General features: G+C 45.6%; 1 long non-coding RNA gene and 1 other non-coding gene across 6 annotated transcripts in view; both read right to left on the bottom strand.

The window, feature by feature from the left end:
- The window catches only part of LOC131275064 (uncharacterized), a 360126-nt gene that overhangs the window by 326981 nt on the left and 21023 nt on the right, over positions 1-12122 (bottom strand). For 2 of the 5 annotated variants that reach the window (XR_011646912.1, XR_011646911.1), the window contains exons 2-4: positions 11654-11779; positions 9249-9425; positions 8288-8401 (exon numbers count right to left, since the gene is read on the bottom strand). This is a non-coding gene — a long non-coding RNA (uncharacterized lncRNA). Of the gene's footprint in view, positions 1-195; positions 325-3017; positions 3345-5899; positions 6086-8287; positions 8402-9248; positions 9426-11653; positions 11780-12122 lie in introns of those variants that run through there. The other 3 variants (XR_009182506.2, XR_009182507.2, XR_009182505.2) reach the window with 3 other exon arrangements.
- Positions 9017-9147, bottom strand: LOC131275152 (small nucleolar RNA SNORA70). The gene has a single exon (XR_009182588.1). It is a non-coding gene; the product is annotated as a small nucleolar RNA SNORA70 (small nucleolar RNA).

The raw sequence follows: 12122 nt of genomic DNA, 5'->3' as shown, positions 1-12122 counted from the left end.
GAAAAGTCATTAGTAGATCACATTTAGGAATGTTAAGCACAGTGACTAAAAGAGATTCCAAATAAGCAAGATTTGATAATCGACCTATTGAACTTACAGTAACCTGAGGTGAGGAATGATGCCAACCAAGGAACAACAGCCCAGAGTCCCCCAGAAGAGCGGAGCAGCTGGGAGAGAGCCCAGCATTTTTTTTTTCCTGCGGGTTGGGGTTCCAAGCAAAACGAGCTCCCCTTTAGTGCCTCATCTGCTTTACACGTTTGCTGATGCTGGGCCACATCTCAAGCTGCTCTCTTGATGCCGGCCCAAGTCACCCAAAGTTCCTTACTGAGGATGAAAAACAAGTGTTTTTCTCTGTAGTGACTTTGGTGACCCAACAAATATTACTGTGTTTAAAGCACTAAACTAAATAAGAAGAAGAAGAAACAGCAGCAGCTACTGCCGCCATTTACTATTTGTTTACTTGATGGATTCAACATTTTGCAGTCTTATCTCATTGAGCCTGAAATTCCATGGAGGCATATTTTGCCATCCTCATTTGACAGATAAGAAAACGAGGCCCAAAGAATAGAAGTCATTTGCCCAAGATCATACATCCCAAAGTGATGAGTTAAGGTTTTACCTCCTAGCTATTAGACTTCAAAGCCTCTTAACCATTACACTGCCTTGCTGTAGGGTATAGGGAAATAGAGAAGGAAAAGCCATGGTTGCCATCAGAGTCAATCACAACGACGGTGGTGGTGATGGCAGCTACTATTTACTGATCAACCACTGTGGACCAGGTACAGTACTAAGCACTTTAACACTGTTAGGTCCCCAGGAACAGAAAAACCCCCATGGTACCCAAACCCTATATTTTAACAGGAAGTTGGACATAAAGACAGGGAGCTGATGAGAAACCAAGAATAGAAATCCTTGTGCTGGTTCCCAAAAGTCTAGACAGGGAATCCAGGTAGGTCCAGGATATTTTTGAGTGGATTTACTTTATGTCAAATTTTATGCATAAAATGAGACTTAGATAATATTTTTAATATGTAACACCACCTCAAATGTGTATATTTCTTATTAGTCTCAAATGCTTACCTATCATAATCCTTTTATTTTTATTTTTCTTATTTCTGTCCCACCCCCATTGTGTCCTCTCTGTGTCCATTCGGTGTGAGTTCTTCTGTGTGTATTGTATTCTCATTATGCAACTCTGGGAACCCATCCTGGAATCTTCCGGAGTGGGAGAGAGGTGATCATTCTCTTGCTCCACCTCAACTCCCTAGTTCGCTGTCTCATATTGTCTTTGCGTCTCTTCTTTTCATTGTTGCATCATCTTGCTGCATCAGCTCTCTGTGTGGGCGGCACCACTCCTGGGCAGTCTGCATTCCTGCGCGGGGCTGCACTCCTTGCACTGGGGCCACTCCTTGCACGGGGGGCACCCCTGTGCAGGGCAACACTCCTTGCTCATGGCAGCACTCCATGTGGGCCAGCTCATCACACGGGTCAGAAGGCCCTGGGTATCGAACCCTGAACCTCCTATATGGTAGGCGGACGCTCTGTCCTTTGAGCCATATCAGCTTCCCCTATCCTAATTCTGAACTAAAATTCCCAAGAGTGAGATTCTCTTTTACTCAGTTTGTCCAAGATTGGGCAGAGGTTTTTCCTGAGCCCAGAATTTGTCTGACCAGCTTGTGAAAGAGCTGCCTCTCCTTGGATCAGGGACACAAGAAGTGGTTCAGCTCTCTTGGTTGTCTAGAAAGAAGTAGGTCTAAGGGATGACTTGAAGGAAGAGAACTGGAAGAAAAACAGATATTTCATAGGCATACAAAGGAAAAAACATTCTAGACAAGAGTCAAAAGGCAGGGAGACATGAGACCTTGAGGTGTTCTTGAACTGTGTAAGGCTGGTGTGGCCTGGAGCAGGAAGCACAAGGAGCGAGAGGCAGTATGGGAAGCTGCACACCTGTGCAGGGAACCAGATCCCTAAGGAACCTTGACCCAGCAAGTGATGAACTACTTACTGACGTTTCAAGCAGAAGAGAGGCATGACCAAGCTTGAGTTTTAGAGGCCTAGAAGTAGAGACACCAGGAGATCAATTTGGGAGTCCAGGCTAAGTAGCAAGTGAGAGCAAATGGACGTAGAAAATCTTTTTACAACGGAAAAAAATGTGTTCAGTGGATATATGTGAACAAGAACTGGAAGAACAAGAGCTTGTTTTCAGAGAAGATTGGATTTCAGATTTTTATGATAGATTCCAGGTGATGACAAGGTCCGAGTATACCCTGGGAACAGGAGTCAGTGAAGTGCTGGTCATCTAGGAGGAGAGACAAATCCAGGTGACCTTAGAGACATGTTTCCTTTCCTCTTTTAGTAGCTTAGCAGAGAGGTACCTCAGCAGGTGCCAGCGAGCTCAGTGGAAGAATAAGCAGATGCCAGCCACTGAGCTCCTGAGTCCACCTTTCCAACGAGGCCATTGAATCACGGGGCTTCCATATCTAGCAGCAGAGATGTTCTCTGCCTCACAACCCCTACAAACATGTAATGCCCTGGGGTAGATCTCTATCTCCTCTCTACAGGAACTCTAGCCATGGTGTACATGGTCCCGCAAAGCCTGGCTTAAACACCCGCTCTGTAGGAAAATGAGTGTTTGGAGAATAGAGTGCACCATTATTATTCTGCTTGTAAGTTGTTCCTCCCCTCTAAAAAAAAAAAGCAAAAACCACTTTTATATTTGTACCATTTGGTGCTAGTGATGCATGTGGTTCTGTGTGCCCTTTACATGACAGGAGGTAAAGGAATTTTATGCCCAGGAAAATGTATGTAGCATGGTAAGGTGTTGGCATGGAAAGTACTGAAGTAGAGGGGAAGATTTAGAGTCCAGGGCCAAAGTCCCCGTGTCACAAGGGCATCATTAAAAAACATACTGGCTCAGAAGCTCTCAAGCCGTCTGACTCAACTCCTATATCAGACAATGTGTTGGTCATCCGGCGGTGCGTAACAGATTACCCCCCAGAAGAAACACTTGCTCCTCACAATTTCCATGGGCAGTTCGGGCTGTAAGGCTCTCATGAGGTTGCATTCAAGATCTCAACCGGAGGACGGGGGGTGGTGGGAAGATGACATCTGGGACTCTGGCCATCTGAAGGCTAGCTTCCAGGGTGGTCATCACTCACATGCTGGCAAACTGGTGCCCGTTGTGGGAAGGAGGCCTCAGTTCCTCCCCACATCAGCCTTTTTACAGGCTACTTGAATCTCCACATGCCTGATGGCTGACTTCCTCCAGCCTGAGCGAATGGGAGAGAGCACCAGGCAGCAGTTCTCCTTTATGGCCTGGCCTCAGATGTCATATGGCACCACTTCTGCCATGTAAAGGAAGCCAAAAGTAAGTGCATAAATCCAGCCTACACGAAGGAGGAGGCTTAGGCTCCAACTTTTGAGGAAGGGAGACTTAAAGAATTTGTGGACACATTTTATTTTCTATTTTTTTACTTTTTAGGAGGTACCAGGGATTGAACGCAGGATCTCCTACAATGGGAAGCAGGTGCTCAATCACTTGAGCTACATCTGCTCCCCTGTGGACACATTTAGAACTGCCACAGACAGGAAAATAGAAACTACTTCAGATATTTCAAGCAAAAGAGGATTTTATATGGCAATTAGGTGCTTATCATTGGAGGGGTTAGAAGTGGTGAAAGCTGGCAGTGGGGAGGGATGGTTACTTTATCACAGTTGCTGTCCAGGCCACAGGAGTCAGGAAGCATCAGGAAACCACTGCTGTGGTCACTGAAGCCCCATGGTCCCAAGGTTGCTGTTTTCTGCAGGATGTGGAGTCCAGCTGCCCCCAGAGCCTGCATGTCTGCTGCCACCACAGAGGAATGGGTGACTTCTACCTCCCTTCCACTTTCTAAATCTCACACAAGTACATTTTATTGGCAGAACCCTGCAGGCAAGGAAGTCTGAAATGATTCCCAGACTTCCAGCACCTACAGAAAAGGGGTTGGAAGTGGTGTCAAAAGCCAACCAACATTGTCCAGCATATTCCGCACACAGGCATGGTGATGAAGCCTCCTGTACTTGGAGGTGTCCTGGGGCCCGACCTCTGTTTTGGGTAGGCTTATGGGCGGCCCAGCCTTTACAAATGAGGGAGGCCTACATGGAGTAATCTGGTGATGGCCTGGCTAAGCCAGAGGCCTAGAAAGTCATTCTAGCTGGATAGCAGATGAGGTACGGGATGCTGATGATGTGCGCTCATCCCCGGAGGTGCTGGAGAAACACCTGGAGTTGACCCTTAGCTTTGTCTCTGGGTTGTTCACGCTGGAGGAGGGTAATCAGGCAGCAAGCAATGCAACATCAGTGAAAAAGTAGCCTCCATTCCAAAGGACTGCCAGAGAAAATGTGACTGGGAAAACACAATTTCTCCAAATATGGTCTATGGACCTGTACGTCAAACCTCACTAGGAGGGAGTGGATACGGCTCAAGCAGTTGAGCGCTTGCCTCCCATAGGGGAGCTCCTGGGTTCAGTTCCCAGTGCCTCCTGAAAAAAACAAAAACAGAAAGGACCAACAAACAAAACAAATGAGAAAACCAACTCAAGAAAGCCGATGTGGCTCAGTGATCGAGCACTAGCTTCCCACATACAAGGTCACGGGTTTAATCCCTGGGTCCCAGGACTTAAAAAAAAAAAAAATCCCTGGAATTCTTATTTACAGATTCCTAAAAACCTCCCCTCTAAGCCACATGCCCACCTCACCTGAATCTCCAGACAGAGGCCCATTCAAACAGCCTTTTATGCTAACTAAATTTGGAGAACTACTGAAGTAAGGTGAGGAGGGCAGGGAGGGGGGGAAGCAGAGGTCCTTCTTCAGGGCTGGAGGTCAGCAGAGAGGTGACTGCAGGAGAGGGAGGGCCGTGCAGGGTGAGGACGACAGAGCTGGGGTCCAGTGATGTCCCAGCACTGGGAACGCTGGAGTGCTGTCCCCCTCCCCACCCCCATGGCGGACAGGACCTTCACTCCTCCATCAGTCCTGGCTGCAGAGGTCCTGGAAGGGGTGAGGTGCTGGGGCTGAGACCTGGAGGGTCAGGTAGAGCACACATTCAAAAAGAGGAAAAAATCTTAAGGCCAGAAGCGGGAAGAGTGAAGTTGAGGGTTTATGTGTTAGAGGGTCACGTTGGAAAGAGAGTCTGGCACACACTGTGGAGTATTCTGGTTTGCGGAACTGAAGGAGATTAAGATTTAAACCTGTGATCGATATAAAGGCTTCACATGGATGAGGACAGGATGGTGGAGCAGCGGGAAAGAAGGAGTCTAGGTCTTTAACACATGAACCACCAAACTAGCTGTGGACTTCCTAACTGGATTGTTACGTGAACTATGGATAGATTTCTCTCTTATTTAAGCCACACTTCTTTTGGGTCTCTATTGCAGCAGCTAAACCTATAACCTAATATAATAAAAGAACAGTATATGTATTGGTTAGTTATTACCACAATAATACTGTGTAACAATCCATTCCCAAATGTAGTGGCCAGTTAAAATAGGTCTCCAGGTTGGCTGGTGTGCCTCTGCTTTAATGCTGTGCTGGCTGGGTTGGCTCTGAGTCTTGGTGTAGGTCCACAGTCCATCTGGGGCAGCTCTGTTCCATATGTATTCATTCTGGGGCCCAAATGAAGAGACAGCAGCTCCCCAGGAGCAGTTCTACTCATGGTGAAGGCAGAAGCATAAAAGGCCTAACAGAAACGTATAAGGCCTCTTAAAGCTTAGGCTCAGAACAGGCACACTTTTGTTTCTGCCCCATTCTATGAGCCAAAGCAAGTCACATGGACAAGGTCAGAGCCAGGAGATTGGAAAGTATGCTCTAGCACAATGTGACGTGGCAAGAGTGTAGATACAGAGAAGAGTGAAGAATTGGGACCAAAATTTTATCCATGCCAGTATGTGATTGTGCCCAGGGCCCAGTTCCACCCTTCTAGTGGTTACCTATAAACAAAGCACAGCAAGAAGGTAATGTCTGTCAATTTGAAGACTCAACCACAGTTCTCTGTTAGGCTGTCAAGAATCACATCTCCTTCCTCTCCACACAGCCCGACTCCCCACAATGCCTAGTACCAGGTCCAAGAAATATTACTGAGTGAATTGTGGCCATTCCTACATTCTCCCCATATGCTTCCTTATAAAATATAGCCTGACCTCCCAAGGGTGCTACATCTTCATCCCTTAAGAAGCAAAGGACTGTGCCATTTGGAGCTGGGACCTGTACACAGATCTGTCTGACACCAAAGAGACCCCAGAAGGAAGGGCTTATACAGAGTGAAACATCAAAACGCTTTGGTGACATTTTTTTCTCTAGAGGCCATTTAGAACTGGAAAGAGTCCCATCACCTGAAATGCCCTAACAGGGAGGTACAGACCTAGTTATGGATCCCCTGAACTCAAGGGAAATTTTAACAACAGTGCGATTCATCATCAGGCCCCCACTGCTCCACAAAGCCCCCTTGGCCTCCCTCATCAGGGCAAAAGCAAAGTCAGCCCCAGATGTTCTACCTAAATATCTGCCTTTCCTTGGAGACTTTGCCCTTTAAAGAACCACATAAAGAGAGTCATGATTAACTCTAAAGAATGTCAGCACTGAATTCCAGGCACAGGGGCATGTGGGTGGAGAGTATATTTTAGGGCAGTGACTCATGACAAATAGTTTCCCCCATTCCCCAAAAGTGACTACACAAAGTCAAGCTGATAAAAATAGAGGGGGAGGGGGGGACTAGAGTTAGTGCAAAGCATCTTGGTTATGATGTGGATGATTGGCAAGCTTGTTGTTAAAAGTGATGGCTCTGCGTTCTCCAGGTTGGTTAAGAGACTGCCTTACTGGATTGCAAGGGGATATTTTGTAGCAGTTTTTGAGGTACTGGGACCAGGGACTGAACCCAGGGCCTTGTATGTGGGAGGCTGACACGAAACCACAGAGCCACACGGGCTCCCTCATTTGCTTCCTTTTTTTTTGCTTGTTGTTTGTTTGTTTTCTTTAGGCGGCATGGGGAACCAAACCCTGGAGCTCCTGTGTGGGAGGCAGGTGCTCAACTGCTTTAGCCATGTCTGCTCCCAGCAGGTTTTTTTTTTAAAGGAGGCAAAATAGAACAATTTATCTCCAAGATTTATAAATATTGTTACTTGAACAAAGCAAGATGCAGTATGGCATGTGCTATGTGTTATACCAATAGAATTGCACAGTCCAATACAGTAGTCACAAATTGCATGTGGTTATTTAAATTAATACAAATTAATAAAAAATTTAAAGCAAGCTCCTAAATTGCACCAGCCACATTTCAAGTGCTCAATATATGTGGCTAATGGCTACCATATTGGACAGTGCAGATATAGACTATTTCCATCAATACAGAAAGTCCTATTGGACAACTCTGGTACAGAATACCTCTGGAAGGACACACAAGAAACTGGTAATGGTAAAGGCCTCAGGGAAAAGAATTGGGGGGATGCAACACCATAAACACTTTTGTACCTTTTGAATTTTATCTCATGTGTTTGTATAAAGTATTCAAAAAACTAAATTTTAAAAAATGAATCAGAAATTAGGAATCCTCGTATAGGGTTATTGTATGCTAGGGCAATGTTCCCAGGATATCTCTTTATAACTTGCCTAAAACAAAGCAAATTAATAGATATTATGATTTCACATTTTATTTTTTCCCCAACAGCTTAAGCTTTTGAGCTTCTACTGCCATTTCTGTGCTATTATTAGCTCATGGGCAACAAAGTGAATTAATAAAAGAAAAACTCAACCAGCTCTCAGGCACAGGTTGACAGCTTATTTTTTCCTGAGAAAAATGTGCAGGTGATTTTTATTTCATTTTGCATGGGAAAAAATACAAAAGAACCAGCAGCCATAATTCCTGCTGGTAAGATTATTCCTAGGGAAATAAGTGATCTGTAAAATCGACCACAGCTTCCAAGAGCCCTACCTCCTGAGCAAGTCTGAGAATTCATGTAGTAGGTAGGGGTTGGAGATTCTGCTTGGCTGCATCCTAAATCCAAGCCAGTTAAAGCAGGAAGACCAAAAGGGGGCAGGAGAGTACAAGTTTTTCTGTTGGAAAGGCAACTCATGGACCAGTGATTTCCAACCTGTGATGTCAGCTTCCTTGGAGGGCCAGTTACTGCAGGGAGCGCCCAAGTGCTTGTGTGCATCAGAGACTGTTTGCAGAGCAAATAATGTCCTGTCACTAATAGCTACTGGGTATTGAGTGCATGTTATTTCATTTAAATATTACATAAATAAATTAATAAATTACCTGTGAGGTAGATCTTATTTTCTCCAATTAATACACGAGGAAACCAAGGCTGGGAGGCAGAGTGGGGCTAAGGTAACTTGTTCAAGTACACTTGTCCAGAGGAAATCCAGTTACCTGGCAAAGAGATGGAGTTTCTGGTCATTACTGGCACTACTGAGTCTAGAAAATCCAGGCTGAGGTTCACGGGGGGCCTGCTGAGAGCATTAGTAGCTTGGCTCAAGCATGACCCGCCCTCCCTCTTTTAGTTTGCCAAAGGGCTGCTGATGCAAGGGACCAGAAATATTTGGCTTTCTTTGTTTTTAGGCGGCCAAGAAGTCATTTATTGGAGGGCATATGTCAGTTGAGGGCAGCGCTGGCAAAGCTCTCACGAGTGCAGGGCCTGCCACCTGTCCAAGGGGCCATGACTGGGGATGCATTTCACCCCACAGTCGTCCAGGATGAGGCACTTCTCAGCCACCATGTCTTCGAATTCGTCAGCATTGAACTTGGTGAAGCCCCACGTCTTGGAGCTGTGGATTTTCTGGCAGCCAGGGAACTTGAACTTGGCACTGCACAGCACCTCAGTCACATGCTCTTTGTTCTGAAGCTTGGTGTGGATGGACATGATGACTTGAATGATGTGGTCCCAGGCCACCGTCCCCTCAGGCTTTCCAAAGTCACCTCACAAATGCATATGGAGCCTAGATTGGGAATGGCACGGGGTCACAGACAGGACCATCGATAGGCAAGGGCTGTCTCCAAGGTTCCTTAGGGCAACCGCTACAAGCAGCAGGCCTCATACACTGAGGAGGCTGCAGTCAGCACCCACTGCACACGAGGTCCCCATGGCGGGAGGGGCAGGTCGGGTTAATGGTCTGCAGATATTTTGGCTTTTATAAAGGGTATTTATTTGGGGTAAAAGCTCACAGTTCCAAAGCCATGAAAAGTCCAACTCAAGGCATCATAAGAGGTGCTTTCTCACCCAAGTTAGCTGTCATGTGTTGAAGCAAGAGGCAGGTGCTCTCTCTGATGGTCTCTGCCTTCTCCTCTAGACTGTAACTGTCTCCTGGAGCTCAGATGAGTCAACCAGGTGTAGGGCTTGTCTCTTACCAGGCCTCTTCTCTCGGGTTCAGCTGATTCGCTTTCTTCCCGATTTCAGCTGCAAGATATTAGGCAAATGGTTCATTTCTATCCTGGGCTTCAGCTACTTGAGCCTCTCCTCTCTATCGAATAGTAGGATCAAAAATGACAGAGCCTTTTCCCTCTGTCTCTGTCTGAGTGAGTCTCTCTGTGTTTCCATTTATATCAGACCCAGCAAGGGGACGGAAACTCAACCTGAGTCATGCCTCACTAACCTAGTCCAGGCAAAAGCCCTAAAACAATCTTGTCAAGTCATCTAATCAAAGGCCCCTCAACTGAATTTAATGCATTCAAAGGTATCACACACCAGAGGAATAGTTTACAAACACAGTGTTTCTTTTTGGAATTCGTAAAATAATTTTAAGCTACCACACTCTCCAATAGAACACATACTATCCTCTAGTTATTCAATGGAATTTTTGTGCATCTGCTCTCTGTAGGATCTGTGGAGAAATCTCTTGTCTGCTTTTTTAGGAGCCTCCTCTCTTGATCTTCTTTTACCTCCCCACCTCTCTGCAGAGTCTTCTAGCTTTGTCACCCTCTTCTCATCTTGTTTTACACCTTCGGGGACCACATACCACTTTGGAAAGCTGAATAAAGCAACGCATCCTGGGAGAAGGGCAGCTATGGGACCAGAACAAGAGAGCCTAGAGGACACAACTTTGAACCAAGCCTTCCCAGATGAGTAGGGCAAAAGGTATTGCAGGTGAATGGACAGGGACGGTAAATAGACCAAGAGATGGAGAGAAGGCTAAAAAGTCATAGAATGAAAGAGATTAAGAAGAGGGGGCCAGAATGGAAGGGGAGATTCAGAAAACACCGGGCAAGCAGGAAAAGAGGTTATGTAGGCCCAGTTGGAGGCCAGTGCTGAGAGGGTGCCACACATCCCACTGGCACATCAGTTTAGATTTAAAGCACTGTCCAGAGTTACTCAAAATAGAATGGGAAAACCCAGGAATCAGAATCCCGTGAAATAAATCCTAAATGCAGATTTCTGTGTCCCACCCAGGCCCTAAGGAGTGGGGTTCAAGAATTTGAACTTCACCACGTCTCTCGCAACCCCTAACCCCTGACAGTTCCTTTCTGTTTTCGATCTTCTCATTTGTCCTCCAGGCCTCCAGGAGATGTCCTTCAATCTCTTTATGGAAGATGCAAACCCTACTGTTTGCCAGGTAGGCTGCTGTGAGTACCCCTTATATTCCTTAGTAAACACCAGTTATTACCCCAGTGTACAGATAAGGAAACAGGCTTAAGTTAAGGTTCTTGGGGACCCAAAGCCACCCAACTAATGAGCTATAGAAGCAGAATTCTAAACTAGGTCTTTTTTCTTTGTTTGTTTTTAAATTTATACCCCCCTCCTCCCCAAGTGGTTCTTATCTGTCTGCTCATTTTTTGCTTGCCAACTCCAGGGGGCATTGGGAACCAAACCCAGGACCTCCTACATGGGAGGTGAGTGCCCAACGGCCTGAGCCTCATTCACTCCTCATGGGCTGTGGTGTCTGCTGGCTTGTGGCATCTGCTCATTTAGGCATCTGCTCGTTGCTGCAGGTTCAGCATCTAGCTCCTTGTGGCAGGTGCGGCTTCTAGTTTGTCTTTAGGAGGCACTGGGACCGAACCCAGGACCTTCCACATGGTAGATGGGTACCCAACTACTTGAGCAACATCCACTTCCCACCGAGGTCTTTTTTTTTCTTTCTTTTTGGTTCTTTTCTTTTTCTTTGGATTTCTCAGGTCTTTTTGATACTGGCTGGAAAGGCAGCACAGTCTGGTGGCTGAGCAAGTGGGCTTTGGAGCCAGTTCTAACCCATACCACCTGTTCTGTGGACCTTCCCTAAAACAGTATGGAGCCCAGGGCACCCCTACATGTGTCAGTATTTTTCACAAGCCCCTTTGGATACCACTGAAGGCAGAAATTTCTAACTTGAATTATATCAAGGTCCAGAGAAGAGAAGTTAGTCACAATACTTTGTGGTCCCTACCCCAAGCTCAGAGCCCAGGATGTATGACCTCAGGCAAGGTCCAAAGACTCTGAGCCTCAGTTCCTCATCTGTAAATTGGGGATAGTATCAACGGGTGCAAGGATTACTTACTACTGGCCAGTAGTAAGAACACAAAAAACTAGCTACAGTTATTATAATTCTGGCTAAGTTTTGCCCTCCCAATCGAGTCTGGGCTCCCTGCTTTTAATAGCTCTTTTGAGTACCTGAGCTAGAACATTTCCTCTTTGAACCCCAGATATATCCCTACCTGGTATCTGAGGGAAATCATCAAACCAGTATGAATGCAAGCCTCTCTACACTGTAATAGCTGGTATTCTCCTGGGTTCTGGTGTAAGACGCTGGGTTTTCCATCTATTTCTTCCCAAGCTCTCTTCTGAAAATGGATTAAAAATTTTTTTTAATCATAGACATGGTTTAAAATTTTTTTTACCTTTATTTTCTACATTTAATAATTGAAAAGAAAAAAAAAAGAAAACACAGTTGAATAAAAACATATACTTATATTGTCTTACAAAAACATATACTTCTCAATTAAATGTATTGCATACATATACATTTTTTTAAATCATGAAACATGTTACACAACATATTTGAGTCATAGTAACGCAATCATACAGTATTTGCCCTTTTGTGTAAAAGTTAAGAGTACTAAATGAAATGAAAGGAACGGTAATGAAACCTGAGGGTGCACAGCAGTTCCTTGCCCCTCCTTTCCC

This window comes from Dasypus novemcinctus, chromosome 21, assembly GCF_030445035.2.
Source record: "Dasypus novemcinctus isolate mDasNov1 chromosome 21, mDasNov1.1.hap2, whole genome shotgun sequence".
Lineage (NCBI taxonomy): Eukaryota > Metazoa > Chordata > Mammalia > Cingulata > Dasypodidae > Dasypus > Dasypus novemcinctus.
Note: the sequence above shows the minus strand (reverse complement) of the source record. Positions and strands in the feature narration are given on the sequence as shown.